The 17989-nt window shown below is 41.3% G+C and overlaps 1 protein-coding gene across 1 annotated transcript in view; it reads right to left on the bottom strand.

Annotated features, from left to right (window-relative positions):
- The window catches only part of FSTL5 (follistatin like 5), an 872209-nt gene extending 854542 nt beyond the window's left edge, over positions 1 to 17667 (bottom strand). Inside the window, exon 1 of the mRNA XM_056561517.1 lies at positions 17243 to 17667. The gene's annotated coding sequence lies outside the window, so the exon portion shown is untranslated. The remainder of the gene's footprint in view (positions 1 to 17242) is intronic.
- Between the last annotated feature and the right edge of the window lie 322 nt (positions 17668 to 17989).

Genomic DNA, 17989 nt, shown 5'->3' with positions numbered 1-17989 from the left:
GGTGACAATTCAGCGGTCACTACGCAAGCAAGTGAGCATGCATCATGCCATTTGTGCAAGTGACTAGGAGGGACTCCCTGCCTCCATCTGCACTGAATATTGCCACGGTGTGTCTGGGTCCTCTGTCTCGCCTTCCTCATAACCCTCTAGCTCGTCTGGCTGCTCCTGCTCCTCCTCTCCAGTCAGATGACTAGAAAAAGCTCCCAACTCATGAAACCTAAACTGTGCTCCACTATCATTGTGTTCTATTGCTTTTTTTGGAGTACTTTTGCAAATTTTGCGCAAATTGCGGGTTATTTTTGCGTTTATTTTTACAATTTTTAAAATCTGTGATTTTGACCTTTTGGTGTTGCTAGATCATTTTTTAAAATGGCGGATGCAGTGGTCACAAATTTATGCGGAAATGTTTCCAAAAGTGGCGCAAAAATTCATCAATTCTAGACCACCTCCCGACCAGGTCTAAAAAAAAATTACCACTCCTGTCTGTTTGCCAAGAATAAAGAAAATCAGCCAAAGTGAAAGAGAGGAAGAGAAAAAGAGAGAGAGAGAGAGAGAGAGAGAGAGAGAGAGAGAGAGAGAGAGAGAGAGAGAGAGAGAGAGAGAAAGGTAGATAATAAGAATGTTTAAGTAAATAAAAAGTTTAAGAATAAAAAAAAGTGCAAAGGATAAGTAAAGCAGTTGGGTAAATATAGTATAAATATAATCAGATATATTTTTTAAGGTACAAAAAAGGAATGGTAAGTCAAGTATTCCACTTGTTTTTTGGGGGGAAAACCGCCATGTGGGTTTTAACTTTGGCATTTTTGCAGGCAGTTTTTATTCTTTTGTGGACTTTAGCGATCCAAAGAGGTGATGGAGATACCTTTTTAATAAAATTTTGTAGGGTACCATTAAAAAATTATAAAAAAGATACAGTAGTGATGGAAAAAATTGTATTTAACAAATGTATCTTTTTTATAATGAAATGTGTATACATTTTTAAACAGGGATCAATTTTTGTGTGCGGGCAGGGCACTAGAAATGTAGTCGACAATAATAAAGATGTAGTGTGTATGTTTTTCACATTTATTTTTTACATTCTTTAGGTAGTACTACTACTCCCATCATGGAACTCACTGTTCCATGATAGGAGTAGTAGTACCTGTACTAATTGACAGATCTCCACGGGTCCGTTGCGATCCTTCTGTGTAATTTATAGAGGCGGCCGGCCGATCTCCTATGGTCCCCTGCACTGCCGTATATATACATCTATTCATATTTCCCACAGAGAGCTGTGATTGGCCAGATGGTTCCAGCCAATCATAACTCTCTGCAGGAAATATGAATAGGTGTAAATATATACGTCAGTTCAGGGGACCATAGAAGAGCAGCCGGCCGCATCTATACATTATACAGTAGGATCACAGCGGGTGTCAGGAGTGACATCCGCTGTGATCTTTCCTTAATTGCAGGTACTACTGCTTTCAACATGGAGCACACTCTGCTCAATGCTGGGAGCTGTAGTACCTGCATTAATGGACAGACTGCAACAGGTGTCAGAAGTTACTCGCTGAAATCTGTCTATTAATACAGGTACTACAGCTCCCAGCATGGAGCAGAGTGTGCTCCATGTTGGAAGCAGTAGTACCTGCAGTTAAGGACAGATCACAGCGGGTGTCACTCCTGACACCCGATGCGATAGTCCTATCTATTGCAGAGATGCAGAGCGGCTTTCTCCTGCGCTCCGCATCTCTGCACTATACTCTGGCCAGTGATATGAATAGAACATCACTCATTCATATTTCCCTCTGAGAGCGGTGATTGGCTGCAACCATCCAGCCAATCCCCACTCTGGGCAGAAAATATGAATGAGTGATGTTCTATGCACATCACTGGCCAGAGTAGAGAGCAGAGATGCGAGCGCTGTATATAGCCGCTCTGTATCTCTGCAATAAATAGGACAATCGCACTCTTGACACCCTGGGCGATATGTCTATTAGTACAGGTACTACTACTCCCATCATGGAACAGTCTGTTCCATGCTGGGAGTAGTAGTACTACCTAAAAAAGTTTTAAAAAAAAAATTGAGAAAAAAAGTAAAACACACACACACTTTAAAATTTTACATTTTGTTTAAAAAAAAAAAAATTATCATCCCTACTTCATCTTTTTTTTTTTTTCTTGGTACCCAACACATTTAAAAAAAAACACCCGGGGACAAAAATGCATTTTCCACTCAAATGAAAAATTGCACTGGCGTTTTTTCTGCCACAGGAAAAAAAACAACAAATGGAATCCTAGCTTTAGAAACAGGATAGACGTGATCTGAAAGCGGCGGTATAAAATGATCTAGGTGCAGATCTGCGCGAAATGTATCATGGTCACTGTGACAATATGATAAATCTGGAGCAGCACCGCCAAAAAAAAAAAAACACTACTAGACAAACCACAAAAATCTACTAGCCAAGACCATTATTGATAAATAAACTCCAATGTGTTTTTACTGATTAGAACCAGATGCTGAAACATGTTTGTTTTCTCAAAAATTTGTTTCTATTCTGATGGAGTAAAGTCCCGTTGCTGTCAATGGGGTTCTGCTGCACAGATTACACTATGGAGAATCAGCAATGGAGCTTCTGTCACTAAAATTTCTTGAACAAAATACAGAGCAGAATACATAACCATCTATGGGCACCAATGGAAGCGGCCCTTAAATATTTCTCTGTGGTTATGCATCCGATTTCCTTTTTGACAACATCGGATGCATAACTGTAAGGCTGGGTTTACATCACTATTTTTATATCCAACAATCGGATTGCATACACCCCTAAGCAATGCACAGTATAGTTTTGCAACAACATCATAAATGATCCTGCAACTCATGTTAAAGGGGTACTCTGGTGGGAAAAAGAAAATCCTATCAACTGGTGCCAGAAAATTAAACAGATTTATAACTTACTTCTATTTAAAAATCTTAATCCTTCCAGTATTCATCAGCTGCTGTATACTACAGAGGAAGTTCTTTTATTTTTGAATTTCTTTCCAGTCTGACCAGAGTGCTCTCTGTTGACACCTCTATCCATGTCAGGAAGTGTCCAGAGTAGGAGCAAATCCCCATAGCAAACCTATCCTGCTCTGGACAGTTCCTGACATGGACAGAGGCGTCAGCAGAGATCACTGTGGTCAGACAGAAACGAAATCCAAAAAGAAAAGACTTACCTCTGTAGTATAGAGCAGCTGATAAATACTGGAAGGATTACGTTTTTCACCGGAGTACCCCTTTAAGTTCATGGAAATCGCATGAACATTGGCTCAGCTCATTCCTCCAGACTGTTGTAACATCAAGCTAGCATCCATTTTTCATTTTTTGTTGCTTTTTTGGAGATTGAAAACATTTATCAGATGTTCATTTCATTTTATCCAGCATAACTTATACCAACAGTGTGAAATAGCCCTATAAGTCTGTCAGTGGTGACACAGTATCAAGGCAGGCTTACTTTCTACAAAAAAAATAAAAAAATAAAACAAAGGTTGATGCCTTTAGAAATGTTACAAGAATAAATAATGCAATAACTCCCAATAACTCAAATACATAAAATAAATCTAAAGATACATTCTAATAATTATTTTTGTTGTCATAAAAATATTTCAGCACAAAATATGAAAGTAAGAAAACAAAGCATATCTTTCACAAGATATTAGTGTTACAATAATGGCCTAGAGGAAATACATTCAGAAGCCGAACAAGAGCTATTGTCTAATACATAACACACACTGACAAATAAAAAAATATTGTGTTCCACTACAAATATTAAAGGAAAACAATGCCTAATTTTTTACATTCAATTTTTTTTTTCTCTTTGGTTTTAAAGAAGTCTTTGACATTGACATTTTCAGCAAAGTCACGAAAGTGCAAAGCACAGTAAAATAAGACTTACAAAGTTAGTTTGCAATTACTTACTCCTAAATAAAAATAATGCAAAGACAAAGGGACGTGAGATGACTAACCCCTTAACACAACCAATTTTTTTTTTCCTTTTTCCATTTTTTCATCGGCAGAGAAATGTCAGGGCTTTTTTGTTTTGCAATATGAGTTGTGCTGTGTAATGTCATAAAATGTAATATGTAAAAAACACACGTGGGATAGAATTGGTAAAACTTACATGTTAACATTATTCTGCTGGTCAATGCAATTACAGTGATTCCCTATTTAGGGTGCATTCACACCTCAATTTTGCTATACAGTTGCAGTATACGTTTTTAGTTTGAAAACCGCATGCAATCATATAGAAAAACGTATGCATTAACCTACCTTACAAAAACTTATACAACCAGATGGGTATCTGGTTGGGTAAGTTTTTATACGTGTACAAAACTGTAGTCTACCACAGTTCTGTGAACGGTTCTGTACTTTTTTTTTTTACACTTTACTCGGCAGCCACCTGGGACTCCTGCAGTGCTGCTGGTCTACTACTACTCCCTTCATGGAAGTAGGAGTAGTAGTTTCCACTGCTCCAGATGTCTGCGGGCAGCTGGGAAGACTACATTACTGCTTGTACTACTACTCCCATCATGGAACAGAGTGTGTTCCATGTTGGGGGTGGAAGTACAGGGGCTGAGGACTTAATTGCATCGGGTCTCAATTCTGAGACTCGCTTGTGATCATAAATTATTAACCAGGGAAGCGGGCGGCATGCCGCGCTGCACTGTTCCGTAGCGATGTATATATGATACTCTGCACTACACATTCAAAAAGCACAGAATGGCCGGTACCGAGTCCCCATTCACGGCTCTTGGCAAGGTTTTTAAAATTATACTGTGATGCTCAGGATTTTACATAGAGCCGGCCAGGGATTGCGGCGCAATGCCGCCAGCTTCCCCGGCAGGAGCGATCTCTCCTACTACTGCTCCCATCATGGAACAGACACTGTCCATCATACAAAGTTGATCCTTTCTATCTTTTGCACCACAAAGAAAGGGGTCATAGAAGCACCTATGAGGAATAAAAGAGGCAATTGAAATTGATTTAAGTAGTGTCACTAAACTACAGCTAATAATAGAGTAACCGTTCCCCACTCAGTGTCATTCAGTCCACTGCTGATGCCTGAAGCCAAACGTCATTGCCTTTGGCTAAAGTCCAACAATATATATATAGATAGAAGCAAGCTTGTTTCACATATCACAGTTAATATTATTTTATAAAGTAAATGCATATGGTTTTATAGAGATTTTTGCCTTGCCTGATGTTACTTTAGTTTTCAAGATCACAGGAGTCCCAACCCTGGAAAGCTTCTACTTTTCAAGTACAGTGACCCCCCCGACCTACGATGGCCCTGACATACAATCATTTCAACATACGATGGCCTCTCAGAGGCCATCGCATGTTGAAGGCAGCATCAACATACGATGCTTTTGTATGTCGGGGCCATCACGTAAACGGCTATCCGGCAGCACAGCCTGCTTCAGCTGCCACCGGATAGCCGTTTACGGTGACCTGTTTGATCCGCTGACGATCACTTACCAGTCCTCAGGGCTCCGGTGTGTCCTCCTCGGGATTCCTGCATCGTCGGCGCTCTTCATCGTTGTCATCACGCCGCTGCACACGCCGTCCAGTCATCCAATAGAAGCAGCGTGCGTAGCGACGTGATGGCGGCGATGGAGAGCGAGGATGCCGGGGAAGCAGAAGCCTTGCCGGAGTGTCGGGGACACTCCAGGGACGCGGCAACAGCGATGGACGGCGACATCCAGGGCAGTGGTGACGAACGATGATGGTCCGTAGCAGCGGGGACACGTGAGTATAACCTCCAATACCAGTGGTCTTCAACCTGCGGACCTCCAGATGTTGCAAAACTACAACTCCCAGCATGCCCGGACAGCCGTTGGCATGCTGGGTGTTGTAGTTTTGCAACATCTGGAGGTCCGCAGGTTGTAGACCACTGTCCTATACTTTACATTGCACGGATCCCTCAACATACGACGGTTTCAACAAACGATGGTCTATTTGGAACGGATTACCATCGTATGTTGAGGGACCACTATAAATGGAGGTTGAGCACAAGATTTTATGCTAGTGTTTTTTTTGTTTTTGTTTTTTTGATGTTTTGGTATAGTAATTTCTCACCTGAAGATAACAGCAACTTGTGAAATTTATGGGGTATTCCCATCTCAGACATTTTTGGTATATCCACAGAATATGTAATAAATGTCTGACAGGTGTATGTCCCAGTTCTTGGACAAGTTCAAGTTCTTGGATTCTTTCCTGCTTTCTACTTCAACATGCAGGAAATTGCTGTTCAGCCAATGTCTGATTGTGGTGTATTACTGCTACGGCCGGTGACTGGCTAAGTGTCTTTTCCTTTGTGATGGGAAAGAAAACAAGAGGTGCTTAACAGCAGTCACCGGGGACCATCTGTACAGCAGCCTTTTTATTTTTAGTGTATTGTCCCAGCATATTCTTGGCTTCTCACTTTCTCCCGAGACAATGTATCATGCTTTGCTATCTAAAGAGTTTTGGCTGGATCTTGTCTCTAGTCCCCTGTGATGTCATCACCTCTGACCAGTTCCTTGAGCCCACATCCCCATCGTCTGTATATATCTTTATTGGGGTATTTAGGAAAGAATGAGAATTGTCTGCAGCATGCTGTCTGTGTTAAACATTGCCAAAGGCAGAGGAGCAGACAGCAAATAAATACAGCACATGCTACAGATTGTTCTGCTCTATACAGCAATGTTCAGTAGCTGCTCTGGGCAGGAAACTGGCAGCATTGCTTTGGGAGGGGAGCAGTTAGCGTTGGAACTGGCAGCATTGCTTTGGGAGGGAAAGCAATACATTCTGGGAATTGTAGTACTGATCAACTGCTCAATCAGGAATAAGTGTTTCTGACATGGGAGGAAAGTGGATTTCAGATGCACAAAACATGAATGTTCGGTGGATTCAAAACTGGGGCAGACAGATTCTACAGCATTTTTTTTTTTTTTTTTTACCAGACATTGGAATACCCCTTTAAAGTGTTGAGTGCACATTTTTGTCCACACTTTGCGACAATAAAAATTATCTGCTCTGCTTTTAATGTTGCTTGTTTCATCTCATGGCTTTGTTATTTATTGAAAAAATTATTTGTTTTTGCCCTTGGCTGCAACGGGTCAATGTTCTAACAGAAGCCAATTCATAATGTTTCCTGCCATTAGTGTACAGAGAAATGGCAAATGGCACCTAGGGGAATGCCGAGTTACTCAACTATGATGCACATAAAGAAATTCTGCTGTACCTCAATGTTTTCTATCTGACCTATTTTAAATGTTCATGTAGTTAATTTATATTGACTCGTGAAGTGAACATATTAATTCTGTTTATTTCCATCAGTTAGAACTTGGTGTGTAACCAGAAACATAACAATGGAAAAACTATGGAACCATGTGTCAGAGCTACAAAACTAACTTTCTACTAGTTGAAAAAAAATGGGACACCACCAGGGCTCAAATCCTGCAGGAATACATGGGAACTGAGTTCCAGCACTTTTTCCAGAGCAGGAATACCATTCCCATTAGCAGGACCAGCCCTTGAGTTGAAATCTTGGGTGAGTTCCCACACTTTTTTTCCCCCAGGACTTGACCCCTGGACACCTCCTTACCATTACTTGTACTGGGACCCCTGGCTCTAAAATGGTAAAATGGCTCTAAAAAAAAAAGAGAAATATGTAGAATTTTTCATTGGGTTCATCCTGTTTTTGTGGTGTTGATTTGTCACACGATTTGTCCTAGGGACCTTTTTATTGCGACTTTTGCTTTAGCAGCTTTTTTTTTAAATTGTGTAGCTACGCCATAGTCTGGTTAACCATTTACAGTGGTCATGAATTTATCATGTGCGATTTGTCACAAAGCCCTTTTACAAAAGCTGTGGTCATCAAAATTATAAAAAACAAGTTGCACATTTTGGCGCAACAGGTTGAAAAGTTGCTGAAATAGTGCGGGAGATGTACTCACTTCAGAGATAGTGGGAAATGGCTGTTATAAGCTAGTCAGTGATGATTGTGCCGATGCCCGGTATTAATCACATGATTTATGTTGATCCCATGATTTAAAGGGCAAAAATGTTGGTGGCGGTGGGTTTGGGGGGCGACTGTTTATGGGTGTGTCAAGATTGCCCTGATTGGAACCACTGCAGGGTATTCGTAGAGTGTTTTTTTTTTTTTTCAATTTCGCCCTACAAATATATATATATAGATGCAAATCATAAAATGTTGCAGTATCTTGTCATACCTTTTTTATTGGACTAACAGCATTTTGTAGAGACAAGCTTTCGGGATTCCTCCCTTTATCAAGTCCAAAGCAAATCCGGCTACTCAAATTTACTATATATATATATATATATATATATATATATATGTATATGTATATATATAATTATTTTTTGGCCTTTCTGTAGATTGTGTGGTACAATGAGTGATGCCATTGCAAAATACAATTGGTCTGAGATAAAACAAGGCCAATATGCCCTGTAGATGGTAAATGGAAAGAGTTCTAAACTTTAAAAGGTGAGGAGGTAAAAAAATTTGAAAAACTGCCACATCATTAAGGCCAAAATAGGGCTATGTAATCAAAAGGTTAAAGGTGTCGAAAAAATCCTCTCTCTGCACCTCTCATATTGCTCTGGGCACCAAATCCTTGCTTCTGACCCAAAAAAGGTGACCTTCTTTTCTGACAGCGGCCAAGCTTTTAATCCCAGCCAACGCTCACTTCGTGGGTAGCCAAAGTAGATCATATATGTAGGATGGAGGAAGTGGCAAATTGGAAGCTGAGGAATAAGACCACTTTCCTAACAATCTGGGCACCTTGGAAAACATTTTGCTCAGCCTATTTTGTAGCCAACCCACAAACACCCTCCTCTGGCCCTTCTTGACTCTGCCCCTTCCCTCGCCCTAATGTAGGTATGGAAGTATGGTATTTGTATAACCCTAAAACCCCTTCCGTATGGTTGAGTTAGATTCTTGGCCTTCCACGTAATTTTTTCGTTTATGCCTGCACTTGCCCATTGTATTGGAGCTATGTTGTTTCTGCACTGATCTGTGAATTGCCATGCTATATGGTTTTTGCCTGGTATGTAAATAAATAACGGAACGGAGCCGGACGAAGGTCAGCAGACCAAAACACGTGTAGGGGTGGTGGCATCCTGGGACCTATAATACTTCTATTGCACTGTGGTATGTATCCATCTTGATTATTGTTCATTGTTGTAAAGTCTTCACCTTAAACTTACTGTTATATTGCACTTGCACTTTTACATCTGCTTTGTGTCTCTTTGATAAGACTTGAGCTTGTAGTAGTTCTATTCATCCAGCAGTCACAAACACCATCCCTCTCAGTGCTAGCATGTTCTGCACTTTATTTTTGCCCTGATATATATATATATGTCCCAGGTGTGCCGCCTGTCTGTGTCGAATTCCTCATGATTTAATCATGTATTTTTAACTTTATGCTTAATAAAGATTCATTATTATTCACAATAAGTTTAGTAGCTCCATTTCTTTGTTTATTTCATAATCAATTTTGGAGTCTATTATTGAGGCTTATTCTACTAGTAAAGTGGCATTGCATATAGTAACTACATGTAGCCACTGATATAGGGCACATTATCACAGTACAATCATTTGTTCCCCGTATATGTAGATCTTTTTTGCATGTTTTGCATGCCTGGTAGGTAAATAGTGGAGTCCATCTGCCCTGCATGCATTACTTTGGATGTGCCCCTCCCAGTGTTATGTCTCCCCCTCCCCCACTGCTGCACCCTTTCCACTCCGCCACCCCTTCCCTTCTTTCCCTCCCCTCCCCCCACCTTTTTTCTCCTCCTCTCCCCCCTGCTTTTTATTCTTTCAGCATATGTAAGTGTAAAGCACCAATCCTTCCTATAGCGTTATAATAGATGCCTAATTCCTCCTCAGGGACTGTTACATATTTGTGGCCAGCGTGGAGCTTAGCCCAACTTGTCTATTAATGCTTTTCTTGTTTTGCACTGTATAATTCACTCTATGCGCTCATGTTTGTTATTCTAATTGTTAAAACTCTAATAAAAGAGATTTGAAAAAAAAAAAAAAAAAAAACTTCTGCAGCCCTGATGCCTGTACAAGAAAAACTTCTAGAGACAGTGCTCTATGTGCAGGAAATGGGGCCACTGCATTATACCAGACTCTAAGCTAAGTGGTTGTAAGCTGAGGAACTGGTAGTAAGCGCAACAGCACTCAAATTAGTTGATTTTTTTTTTCTCCCGGAGTCATGGCCATAAATGTTGCCACCCCTGAAATTTTTCTAGAAAATTAAGTATTTCTCACAGAAAAGGATTGCAGTAACACATGTTTTGCTATACACATGTTTATTCCCTTTGTATGTATTGTAACTAAACAAAAAAAGGGAGGAAAAAAAGCAAATTGGACATAATGTCACACCAAACTCCAAAAATGGGCTGGACAAAATTTTTGGCATCCTTAACTTAATATTTGGTTGCACACTCTTTGGAAAAAAATAACTGAAATCAGTTGCTTCCTATAACCATCAAGCTTCTTACACCTCTCAGCCGGAATGTTGGACCACTCTTCCTTTGCAAACTGCTCCTGGCTTATCTTATTGGAAGGGCGCCTTTTCCCAACAGCAATTTTAAGATCTCTCCACAGGGGTTCAATGGGATTTAGATCTGGACTCATTGCTGGACACTTCAGAATTATCCAGCGCTTTGTTGCCATCCATTTCTGGGTGCTTTTTGATGTATGTTTGGGGTCATTATCCTGCTGGAAGACTCAAGATCTCAGACACAAACCCAGCTTCCTGACACTGGGCTGTGCAGTGTGACCCAAAATCCATTGGTAATCCTCAGATTTCATGATGCCTTGCACACATTCAAGGCACCCAGTGCCAGAGGCAGCAAAACAACCACAAATCATCATTGAACCTCCACCATATTTCCCTGTAGGTACTGTGTTCTTTTCTTCGTAGGCCTCATTCTGTTTTCGCTAAACAGTAGACTGATGTGCTTTACCAAAAAGCTCTATCTTGGTCTCATTTGTTCACAAGATGTTTTCCCAGAAGGATTTTGGCTAATCAAGTTCATTTTGGCAAAATGTAGTCTTGCTTTTCTTTTTGTATCTGTGTCAGTAGTGGGGTCCTCCTGGGTCTCCTGCCATAGCGTTTCATTTCATTTAAATGTTGACGGATAGTACGCGTTGACACTGATGCTCCCTGAGCCTGCAGGACACATTGAATATCTTTGGAATTTGTTTGGGGCTGCTTATCCACCATCCGGACTATCCTGTGTTGACACCTTTCATCAATTTTTCTCTTCCGTCCACGCCCTGGGATTAGCTACAGTAGTGTTATAGGGGGATTGGGCAGCTCGACTAAGTAGAAAATTAGATTACCAAGGTTAAAGGGGTAGTCTAGTGGTAAAAAACTTATCCCCTATCCTAAGGATAGGGGATACGTTTGAGATTGCGGGGAGTCCGACCACTGGGGTCCCCCACGATCTCTCTGTATGGGGCCCCGGCTCGCTGGCCAGATAGCGCGTGTTGACCACCGCACGAAGCAGCGGCCGACACGCCCCTTCAATACAACTCTATGGCAGAGTCGGAGATTGCCGAAGGCAGCGCTCCGGCTCTGCCATAGAGTTGTATTGAGGGGGCGTGTCAGCCGCAGCTTCGTGCGGTGGTCAATGCGCCCCCTTCCCGTGGGCTGTTGGTGCCCCATACAGGAGATCGCAGGAGGCCTCAGCGGTCAGACCCCCCGCAAACTGAAACTCGTCCCCTATCCTCAGGATAGGGGATAGGTTTTTCACCACTAGACTACTCTTTTAACTGTATAGCACTTAATACCCAAGGTGCTTGGCTAAAAACATGAAGTGTGAAAAAATAAGGTAACAGTCCTCATGTGATCTAGTGAGGGGGGGGCAGGTGGTATGAGGAGGGAGGGGAGAAGGGAAATAGGGAGAGGAAGGAATCAGATAATAGAGGTGGACAAAAATCCACCATCTTGGGATTCAGAATTGACGTTTTATTTTTTGTATATGTTTTGCCCATTTAATTTATTTCTTTATTTTATTTATATTGAATTTATTCTATTTATTAATGTATTATATTTTATTTTTCATTTTTGGAGGGGTATCGCAAGGGCCCTGAGTTACCCCCTCCAGCCCACATCTACCATTTTTGTATTTATCTAATTTCTTCATTAAATTAATATATTTTTTACTCTATGGTCTAATCTCTCTTTTTTGTTCACCTCTATTATCTGATTTCTTCCTCTCCCTATTTCCCTCCTCCTCTCCCCCCCCTCTCATTAGATCACTTGAGGACTGTTACCTTATTTTTTCGCACTTCATGAGATTAGCTACAGTGCCATGGGTTGCAAACTTCTTGATAATATTGCGCACTGTGGACAAAGGCAAATCTAGATTTCTGGAGATGGACTTGTAACCTTTAGATTGTTGATATTTTTCCACAATTTTGGTTCTGAAGTCCTCAGACAGATCTTTTTGTTGTCCATGTTTAGTGTGGCACACACAATGCAAATGCAAAGACTTAGTGCACTTCTCTCCTTTTTATCTGCTTTCAGGTGTGATTTTTATATTGCCCACAACTTTTACTTGCCCCAGGTGAGTTTAAAGGAGCATCACATGCTTGAAACAATCTTGTTTTTCCACAATTTTGAAAGGGTGCCAATAATTTTGTCCAGCCCATTTTTGGAGTTTGGTGTGACGTTATGTCCTTTTTGATTTTTTTCCTCCATTCTTTTTGCTTTAGTTCCAATACACACAAAGGTAATAAACATGTCTATAGCAAAACATGTGTTAATGTAATCCTTTTCTGTGAGAAATACTTCATTTTCTATAAAAATGTCAAGGGTGCCAACATTTACGGCCATGACTGTATCTCTTACAGCAGAGTGTTCCACCTTACATTGTCTTTATATATTCTCTTTTTATCACAATAATAGTGCCCATTGTGGTACTATCAGTACAACCAAAGTAATAAGCTGTAGTAGGAATGAGAGGGAAGTAGAGGAGCGGATTCATATCCACAGGTTTCAATGCATCTTTCATGGTTCCTTCCCTTGACTTTTGCCCCATGTGGTGTGACCTCTCCTCTCAGCACATTTATTCTAGCATCTGATCTCTTCTTCTAGCCATCTGCCTTTTTATTTGTCTTGCATGCGAACAGGGAATTCTATTAGCAGTGATATTAACCGCTTAATTCTATGAAGAAGAACAGCACATACTGTACTGTATAAGGCAGTGTTTCCAAGACAGTGTGCCCCCCAGCTGTTGCAAAACTACAACTCCCAGCATGCCCGGACAGCCGAGGGCTGTCCGGACATGCTGGGAGTTGAAGTTTTGCAACAGCTTGAGGCATACTGGTTGGCAAACACTGGTATTTAGGTTTGCCTAGACTTGATCTCTTCTCGCTATGTACTTCAGAACTGATATATTTAAACTGTGAACTATCAAGTCCAACCCAATGACACTGTGTCACGTCTTCCATACCTGGGTTCACATATATCCCGCATCCGGCTCAATGAACCCAGTTTAAAGGGGTACTCAGGTGGAAAACTTTTTTTTTTTTAATGAGCTGGTGCCAGAAAGTTAAACAGATTTGTAAATTATACAATTAAAAGAGGTAGCGTGCACTCACCGCGGGTAAACAGCTGCAGGCCCGAGGTCCGGGATCACCACGACATAGACAGGCCAGAAGAAGGACGTTCCTACGTCCGAAACAGCCGGCGTAGCCTCTGAGCGCCCCTTACCGTCTCCGTCTATGTCGTGGTGATCCCGGACCTCGGGCCTGCAGCTGCTTACCCGCGGTGAGTGCACGCTACCTCTTTTAATTGTATTGTTTGATGCTTTATCTAGTGTGTGCACCCCACAGGTGCTGCGTTGTTATTTATCAGGTCCGGAGGCTGCCAGTATACACCAGCGGTATCGTATATCTGCATGTTTAGCTGCACGGTGTGCTCTCTCCCTTTCTAGTGGCTAAAGATTTGTAAATTATTTCTATTAAAAAATCTTTATCCTTCCAGTACTTATTAGCAGCTGTATGGTACAGATGAAATTCTTTGCTTTTTGAATTTCTTTTTTGTCTTGTCCACAGTGCTCTCTGCTGTCACCTCTGTCCGTGTCAGGAACTGTCCAGAGTAGCATAGTTTTGCTATGAAGATTTTCTCCTGCTCTGGACAGTTCCTGATACGGGCATCAGACGTCAGCAAAAAGCACTGTGGACAAGACGAAAAAGAAATTCAAAAAGCACAAAAATTCCTTTGTAGCATACAGCTGCTAAAAAGTACTGGAAGGATAAGTATTTTTTAATAGAAGTAATTTACAAATCTGTTTAACTTTCGGGCACCAATTGATTTAAAAAAAAAAAAAAAAGGTTTTCCACCGGAGAACCCCTTTAAACTTGCCACAACTGTTAAAAGTCCATCGGTTGGCACCAGTTGTTTTGGATCCAGCGCTCATTAATTGAGCATATCAGGCGCCAATGCGGCGCGTTCCACTAACCGGCGTTCAACTTGAGACACCAGATGAATGTGAACTGTCCTATTTAAAGGAATTGGATCCGTTCTACAATCAGTTTCCCCCTGACGCCTTTTCTACAGTGCCAGTGAAAAAACGCTGCCGGACGACGCACATATAAAAAGTAGAGCCTAAGTTTAATATATAATGACACGTGACCGGGGTCTATGCCTTAGAGAAACAGCACCTTGCACCCGTTACCATACATCCATATTAAGTATGTGAAAAAGCAAAGAACGGTACAAGACTGAACAAGGGACTTGTAACATGGAACACAATAGAACGTGATTTAATAGAGAACAGAAGGCAGGTGCATTGTGCGCGGGGAGGCTGTAAAATAAAAGAGAACTCTCACGGAAATACAGACTAGCTGTCATTCCTGTGTGACATTCACTTGGCTCAGTACAATAATCCTGCCAATCCTGGCAAATCTATTCATTCATTATTAGTAGAAGCGCTTTGTCAACTGCAATTGACTGCAACTATATAGGAAACACGACAACAGCTGTATGTGTGTGTGTAATGCACTATAACTAGCACCTGCAACGTGCTCTGTCTACCTGAAAATAATAGTAGGTGTGGTGTACCTATAGTTACAATAATTACACACACACACACACACACACACACACATATATATATTTACATATATATATATATATATATATATATATATATATTTATTTATGTGTGTGTGTGTAATGCACTATAACTAGCACCTGCAACGTGCTCTGTCTACCTGAGAATAATAGTAGGTGTGGTAGTATACCCATTGTTACAATAATTACACATATATATATATATATATATATATATATATATATATATATATATATATAAATATAGCCGATACAGCAAGGAATTGAGCTGAGATTTTCATTGGCAGCAGTCACTGGTAATTCACTTTACAAATGAGTTTGTCATGTCTGTTGCATGCTATTCTGCTAGATCGATGCGATTTGTGCCAACCTTCCACCCAAGCCGAATGCTTACAGATCGGTTATACAACAGTTACTTGCAAACTCTTCACTCCATCAGGGTGATACAGATCGCACCGGTATAGAACTGGTATTTGACAGCGTACAGTGCATACGATCAACCATTCCCTTGTAGGATTTATCACATATTCCATTGAACAGCCCTTTAGCCATCCCAGGCTCCTGCCATATAGAAGTGTCATCTGGGAATCATGACATCTGAGACCATCATTTATGTTTTTAAACATGTGACTACCTTGATCTGCCATCTATTGGGAACTGATCCCTTTGTAACGCCAATATATGTAGATAAACAGGAGCTCTGCAAACTGAACACGATGGAGCATATGTAGAGATATAGAATCACATATGATGTCATAACGCCTCATTTTAGCAACTTCACCCAAGCTGCATTACTAATTGATAAAGGTGTTATGTAGGATTAGAGTATTTTTTTTTTAGAAACAGCTCCACTCCTTTCTATGGGTTGTAATTGGTATTGCAGTTCTTCCTTGTTTACTTGGATGGAGGTAAGCTTCACTACCCTTTGGGGTTAACAGACAAAAGTGGCGCTGTTTCTGATAAATAAAATGATCCTCTTTTCTTTAGTTAATAATCCTTCATTGCCAGGCAAGTAGATGGCACACTGTTTGGTGTTTTTATACAAGTGTGAACTAAAAAAATAAATAAAAAAAATAATAATAATAAAAAAAAAGATGCACTGTAACAAAGGCCAAAGGCTGTCCGGGCATGCTGAGAGTTGTAGTTTTGCGACATCTGGAGGCAACCTGGTTGGGAAACACTGCCTAATGACATAAGGGTATAAACAAGATTAATATGTCATTATTTGTGCTTCGCATATGGACTTGTATGCTCCTTACCATCAACTTGAAAGGTCAAGGGAACAGTATGAAGAGTTATTAAAGTGATATTCTTAGCCATTCTGTTACTTAGAAAGCATTTCTATGTGTCCCTGCTACTCCATTCAGCCAGCTTTTCTATCTGCTAATGCAAACCGGATTGTAGTTAGATGGAATTATAGATGTAGCAGATCTGGATTTTTCCTTTCATACAATGCAGTGATAACAATATCTGCTCTCTCTTTTATTTTCATGGGTTCGCAGGTCAACCTTTCTTTACTTAGATCAAAATGCTGAAAAATGCAACTCCAAAGAGAAGCATCCCTCAGCTCTGCTGCATCTGAAGGTTTTCTTTTAAAGCCTCATTCACATGCATAGCTTCCTGTTTCTAAGCCAGTGTTTTCCAACCAGGGTGCCTCCAGCTGTTGCAAAACTACAATTCCCAGCATGCCCACACAGCCAACGGCTGTGTGGGCATGCTGGGAGTTGTAGGTTTTCCAGCCAGGGTGCCTCCAGCTGCTACAAAACTACAACTCCCAGCATGCTCGGACAGCCGTTGGCTGTCCGGGCATGCTGGGAATTGTAGTTTTGCAACAGCTGGAGGCACCCTGGTTGGGAAACACTCATCTAAACCATATTCATTCTGTAGGAGATGTTCTATTTCAGCTGAAACTTTTCACTTCTAGAAAGTTTGAAGGTGAACAGCACAGAGCTGTCTGGGATGAAGAAGTGTGAGGCTCCTTGAACCCAGAGCCCACAATGAACCCACATGCAATGAACTACTACTCCCATCCCAGCATGTCAATCATTCCTAGATGTCTATGGGAGCAGAGCTCAGTGCACAGGTAATGGAGGGACACAAGACCAGGAGAGGTTACCTGCTCTGGGAGGACTCTCCTGGATCTTCAGAGTAATTCCAATTAATCCACAAACAGAGACAAAAAAAAAATCCCAAGACTTCTGTACCAGGAAGAAAGCTCCAGCAAGTGCAAACAGCGATATCCAGAGCAGTGAGAGAGTTAGATCCCCAGTGGTCAGAAGGCGATGGATGAGGGACAGCAGTGGCCGGGTACAGGGCAGGAGATGCAGCAGGCGAGGGGCCAGAGTTCAGCACCAGCACATAAGTGGACAGAGCCAGCACAGCACAAGTGAAGCTACGGCACGCCTGCTCCCCGCCCCAGTGCTCACGTCAGTCCATCTGCTCCCTTCACTCCTCTACATGCTGGTGTGAGTTCCCAGCACTGGGCGACAATGACAAATGAGGGGGGAGCTGGAGATTGTCACAGCTCCTGCTTTTGGTGACTAAGCTCCTCTCACACTCTCTCTAAGCCTGTTCTCTCCTTCAAAGCAGTAATGCAACTGTTGCCTTACACAGTCCTATTTCTACTCCTCAGAAGATGCCAATACTGACTACAACAGTTGCTTAGCCAGTACTACACATTATGCCAATACAGAATACAAAAATGTTCTTACCCATGACTACACGTGATGCCAATACAGAATACAACAGTTGTCTTACCCAGTGCTGCACATTATGCCAATACAGAATACAACAGTTGTCTTACCCATGACTACACGTGATGCCAATACAGAATACAATAGTTGTCTGACCCAGTACTACACAT

The sequence above is a fragment of the Hyla sarda genome, chromosome 1, assembly GCF_029499605.1.
Source record: "Hyla sarda isolate aHylSar1 chromosome 1, aHylSar1.hap1, whole genome shotgun sequence".
Classification (NCBI taxonomy): domain Eukaryota; kingdom Metazoa; phylum Chordata; class Amphibia; order Anura; family Hylidae; genus Hyla; species Hyla sarda.
Note: the sequence above shows the minus strand (reverse complement) of the source record. Positions and strands in the feature narration are given on the sequence as shown.